Genomic DNA, 6,214 nt, shown 5'->3' with positions numbered 1-6,214 from the left:
GTGCCACCGGTGGATCCGCACGGGCTGGCACCGGGGCATGACGATGCCCTGGCAGCCGGGGGGTGCTGCGGCCGGCAGCACGAGGAGAAGCAACAGCTTCATGGCGGCCGAGGCTGCGTCCGGCTGGGTGTTGGTGCAGCTGCTCAGGGGCAGGGAGCGCCCCCCTCCCCCAGCACACCCTGCCGGGAATGGCTCCAGGGGCAGCCGCCCAGGCGTGTCTGTTCCCAGCAGCCGCCTCCCCCATGGTAATTCAGGTTGCGTCAAGGACTTCTGGTTAAAGGCCGCCTGTTCCCAAGGCCTCAAATCCACCAGCTTCAGCAGAGCCCCTTGAAATGCGGTGCCCCTCAGGAGGGCGCGGGGCCGGGTTAGTCACCCCAATTTGGGATTGTTTGAGCACCGGGTGCCGGAGATATTGCCTGCCCCAGAAGAGCCGTTTCCCCAACGTTTCTAAGTGCGTTGTTTTTGTTGGTGTGTTTTAACACGGCGGCTGCGCCCGGGCCGGAGAAGGGCTAGCGGGTTTCCACACCCTCCAGCAGCCAAAAGATTACGCGGCTTGCCTTGAAATTTGGTGTGGCTTACGGGGGCGCAGGGCAGCCTTGGAGAGCCAAATTTGGGGTCGTTAGACCCAGGGGTTCCTGAGTGACAGCCACCCTGAAATTGGTTTCCAACTGCTGCCGCGTGCTGTTAAACTGAGGGTGTAATGATTGGGTAAATCGCGGCCCTCATTGAGATTGATAGCCATGAGCTCACCCTTCAATTAACTTATGGCTAAATTAAGTGCCAGGCCCCACCCAAGATAAAGGTGGTTTTGGACCAAGGCCTTGTCTCCACTTCAAACAGGTTGATACAGGTACGTGGGCGAGAGGTATACGAACATAAGAGCGGCCAGACTGGGTCAGATCAAAGGTCCATCTAGCCCAGTATCCTGCCTGCCGACTGGCCAATGCCTCGATCGCTTCCTTTACCGGGGCTTCCGCAAGATGTGCTGAATCATAGCTTTGTAGGGACGCTGTGGAGTGTAATGCTGACAGGTTTGGCGGGCGAGTGTGAGAATATAAAGATTATGTAGGGTCCTGAAGCCAAGGGCGGGGCATGCGATGTCGGGGTAGAAAAGAACTGGAAACGTGCCCTGGAATTTGGGGCTGGCCGCTTTCCCGTAGCGAGGTCGACTGGCCCGTGTTCCACCAACGATCTTTGTTTGCCACAAATCGTAGGCGCGGGTGACAAACTCGCTGGTTGTAGCCGTATGTTTAGTGATACTAACGAGCGCTAAGAAAAGCCAGGATCTCTCTCTTGGGTGTGACCAGCCCATGAGAATCAGCTGCCCGAAAGGGAAAGCCGCTGTAGTAGTAATAAATTGCGTAGGGGGAATAAATAAATTGCCCGAATGCAATAAGAGATCAGGCTACACCACTAATTCCGACCAGCAGCGTGTCTTTTCCTGTTTGACAAGGTAGTCGATGGCAAAACCCCGACGTTAGCACAGAGTCAGGGTTGATTGGGGGGGTCGGTCGTGCCCTTGCAGAACGGCTGAGTGGAGCATAACTCAAATGTTTGCACGTGGGAAAATGCACAGTTAAGGCTGTCCATGTCACCTTAACTCTGCCCTCTTTTGGCACACCCCCATTAACACGCCTACCTTAAGTCTGCCAGCCCCACAGTGGCTGAAATGTACACGCTTCTCACCTCCTTTTACAACCTGTTTGCATTGCCTGGTTGTCAGCTGTTTGGATTTTGCTCAATTCCCTGCTCTGCAAGGAGAGGACATACCTCCAAGCCACCTCACCCCTGGGTTAGTGTAGCCATGACCAGGGTTGGGAGGGGAGTGGGGGCTAGTGGGTGGGAGGGGAGTGGATTCTGGTGGGTTAGAGCGGGGGGAGCTGGGAGCCAGGACTCCTGGGTTCTCTCCCTGGCTCTGGATGACCTTGGGTAAGTCTTCCCCCTGTTCTGTTTCTCCATCTGTCTCCCCTGGGAAATGAAATTTAATCTTTTAAAGCATTTTTGGACTAAAACCCGAATCAGAACTGATCTGAGGCTCCCTGGATTGTCGGTCCCCATCCGCGCCCTCCCGCCTGACATCCCTGGGGCATGAGCTGGCAATGGGGACCCGCCCCGTGCCACCCTCACACCAAGCTGGGGAGAGAGAGGCCGGTCGGTGGGGGCTGCCCAGTCAGATGGGAAAACCGTGACCTTGGAGGGTGGGAATGCCCCTTTCCCGTCTCCACTGCCAGGGGAATCCGCCCTCTGCCCCCGCTGCGTCCGGTTCTGCTGCCTGCAATTCAAGATCAGCTGGGGAGGGGTCCGAGAAGAGCCGCGAGAATGATTTAAAGGGCTAGAAACCGGCTTGAGTGCAAGAGACGCCAGCAGCTCCGGCTATTGGCGAAGCGGTGACTAGATCAGGGCAGTACGTATCGACGTGGGGGACAGATACTTAATAACGGGCTCCCTAGAAGATCTAACACGATCCGACGGCTTTAAACCGAAGCTAGACAAATTCCAGCTGGAAAATAAAGTGTAAACCTTTACCGGTGAGAGGAATTAACCATTGGGCCAATTTCCCAAGGGACACGATGGATTCGCCATCTCTGACCATTTTAAAATCAAGCTGGGAAGTTTTTTCCCAAAGAGTTTGGCTCTAGGAATGACTTGGGGGCACGTCTCTGGTCCGGGTGGTATAGGGGATCAGACGATGCTCACAAGGGTCCGTTCTGGCGTGGGAAGCTGTTAATCTGGAATTCAGCTTCGTTTGTTGCAAGCCAGCTCCGGGAAAGGCGGCGAAGATCAGTTCAGAAATCTCCCGGGGGGCTCGGCCAAACCCAGCGCCGGCTCTTTCCCCAAGCGGCGACGTTGATTAAAAAGTATTCGGATGATGCAGACGCCCCCCGGCTGGAAGCAAGCGGAGTTGCCGTGGTCTGCGGTGTGCGGAAAAGTGGCTTCCATCTGCAACTGGACCCTCCCGCCTCGGCGGGAGCCTGATTTGACGCGGAGGGACGGGGGAAACGGGTGACTTGCAGCGGGTTGAGTGGAATTCATTTCCGGAAAGCCAGTGCGGCGGCGATCCGGCACTTGGACCGTGGCGAGATTTGTGAGCCATTCTCCTGCCTCTGGTGCCGCTTTCGTAAGTGGGTTTTGTCGGAGGACTCACTTCGTCCCTTGTTGAGTGAGTGAGAGAAACCAGCGTCTGTTCCATAGTTTCGCTTGACGTTTATTTTTATCGATTTTGCATTTCCCCAGTTGCACAAAATTAGGGCGTTTTAAGCATTTAAAACTTTTTTGATTGATTTTTAAATTTTCAGTTGAGGCAACTTAGGGGGGAGGGGGGCACGTGCCAGCCATTCGAGGGGCTCAGGGAATAAGTATTTAATTCACATAGACGTTGAGATCCATAACGACACATCAAACCACACAGGCTCCATGTCACATGTCACAATATAGAACTATCTTTCAATCACACGGGTTCCCAGGCAGCGTTTTTTTCTTGCGTTGCTGATCTGTGACTTTTGCTCGGGAGCGATAAATTGTTACTAGGGCTTTGGGCGTGGGCGGCGATTTCCACACACTGACCCATTAAATATCGAATTCTTCCGAGCCGGTTTATAGGCCGCACTTAACTCAGTGACGGATGCCGCCTGTCGCCACTAAGGGGCGCTAGCTGCACACCCGAGGGCTAGGGGCTTCCCCTCTGGGAGTGTCCTGGAGTCTCCAAGAATTAAAGTTTATGCCTGGGATGAAACTTCCAGGAGCGTCCAACCTAGGGTGACCAGACAGCAAGTATGAAAAATTGGGACAGGGGAGCGGGGGTAATAGGATCCTATATAAGAAAAAGACCCAAAAATCAGGACTGTTCCTGTAAAATCGGGTCATCTGGTCACCCTAGTCCAACACAAACTGGCAGCCCTGGGTGCTTCTGTATGAGGTGCATTCGTTCACCAGGTACAGGGGCGTGAAATCAAGGTGGTGCGGGGCTGGGCCAGAGCCCCCCCCCCCCCCCCCCCCGGCTGATTTGCTCTGTACTGAAGGGTAGAGATGCCCCAGCGTGACGGGGAGAAGTTGAGAAATCACTGACTCCTTGTTAGACCAACGCCGGAGACTGAACTGTTGGGGAACAGGAGAGCTGGTGCGGCCAACAGCGTCCGAGGATGGCAGGCAATTGGCCAGCAGAGAGATGCCCCAATCGTCTCAGCAGGCTCCAGGGGACGGTGAACCCCCCCCCCCCCCCATGGCCCCTGCCTCGCTGACCTGGGGCGAGCCAGAGCAGACCACGGGAGTGCGGCCCACGGGCCCAGCCTTTAGAAAGGGGATTTTCTGAAGCGTCTCAAAGCTCCCATCCCATCACTGATGATTCAGAGGAGAGTGGGAGTGGACCGTCAACTCTCTGCAGCAGCCCGGAGGTGGGACGGGCCCAGGGCTGGCCCAGGTCAATGACTCCCCCACTCCCAATCTCTGTGCACGGTAGTTTGGAGGATCTTAACAACTCCCAGCGTTTCCCGGCGCTCTGCGCTCACACCAGGGCGGGGTGGGGGAGTGAATCCATGAACGGCCTCCCCTGGCCAAGCCGGGCATTGTCGAGTGATCGAGCCCCAACAAGAGACAAACATCCTGGTAATTACCCCAAACTCCCACTGCAACCCATCAGCCGCTGCTCCTCCGCCCCCGGCTCCCGTCCCCAGGGCCATGGCTGCTAATGACGCCCAGAGCGGCGTGGAACCGTTACCGGTAATTAAGACCCTGGGGATGGATCAAAGAGGGGAGCACGGGGTACCCCGGGGAAGGGACATCCTGCCTTCCCCGTCTCTGTCAAACCTCCTACCACCTGCCTGCTCCCGTGAGACCTGCGCCTGCTGCTGTAGCTTCCCCCTGCTCTCTTAGGCCAACACGCCTTGACCGAAAGGCCATGGGACAAACCGAGCCGACCCCCCATGACAAACCGGTTCCTCGCAGACCTGACAAACTCGCTACCCCCAAGTCTGGCAGGAGGTTTAGCCACCAAGGCTGAGGGGTGGTGGTGGTGAGGGAAGACATATGAGATTGTGACAAAGTAGGAATTTTTGTAATGTTTTTTGTAGGTTGCTCCCGCGTGCCTCAGTTTCCCCTGTTTTGTGCAATGCTACCCAGAGTGTGTGTGTAGGGGGAGACAGGATTGAGTTTGCTCTCAGGACAGGCGAAGAGCCGGTGGGGTGTGTTCGTGTCGCCAGGCTGTGGGTGGACTGAATGGAGCCATGAATGGTCTGTTTACACGGCAGTGTTAGTCCAGGGTGAGTCGAACTGGAGCGAGCAGATGCTGGGTTTGTTAACGCAGGGCTTGAGTGTCTACACTCAGTGGTAAGCCCAGGAATGGTGGACCCGGGTCCCAAGCTGCAGCTCCAGCGTCCACGCTGCATTACGCCGGCCTGCGTCCAACCACCTGGATCCCAGCCCCCTCCCAAAATGTAGCTGCTTTCGCCCTTTGTTCGTGGTGCAGGCTGGGGAAACTTGACTGTCCCCCAGACTCAACAGGCCAGAGGATAAAGGAAGCCGGGATCGTGGGATGCTTTTGGCGGATTCCCCAGTGGGTCCGCGTCTGCACTGCAAATCAATAGGGCTCGATCCCTGTCTCCTGTCTTCACTCACACTCACACCCTGTGGGGTCCTGGGACCCTGGGCTGATGGACAGTGATGTCCCCTCAGTTCTCCACCACCCCGTGCCTTTCACACCACTTCCCTGTAAGAGCCCTCGCTCCTGGTCTGCTCACACACAGCCTCCAATGTGTAAATCACGCCCCAGCTCTACTGCACCAGCCACCCAGGAATTACACTGCAGAGCGACACCGGCAAATTCCCAGCTCCCCAGCACTCTACGTCGTTCACTGCCCAGCCCCCTCTTGGACATCACCAGCTCGTCCATAGCCCGTCATTTCATGAACAGAAAACGAGCGGCACAAGAAGCCCCCCGGACACTTCCATCCAAACCCACCCAGGTCTAGATAAAACAAGAAAACCAGTTTATTAACTCCAGAGCAATAGATTTTAAGTTGATTACAAGTAACGAGGCATAAAAGTCAGAATTAGTTACAAAGAAACAAGAGGTAAAAATGCAAACTAATCCCAAACTTAACAAGCGACATGAAAGGGTCTCTCTCTCTCACCACATGATCTTTCCGGCTGGATCTTTCAGCCAGGATCACTCCCCAGTCCAGTGTCTTTTAAGTCGATGCCGTGACTGGAGATGAAGGGA

Source organism: Emys orbicularis (genome assembly GCF_028017835.1).
Source record: "Emys orbicularis isolate rEmyOrb1 chromosome 21 unlocalized genomic scaffold, rEmyOrb1.hap1 SUPER_21_unloc_1, whole genome shotgun sequence".
In the NCBI taxonomy this organism is placed as follows: Eukaryota; Metazoa; Chordata; order Testudines; family Emydidae; genus Emys; species Emys orbicularis.
The sequence above is the reverse complement of the archived record's forward strand: the minus strand, read 5'-3'. Positions refer to the sequence as shown.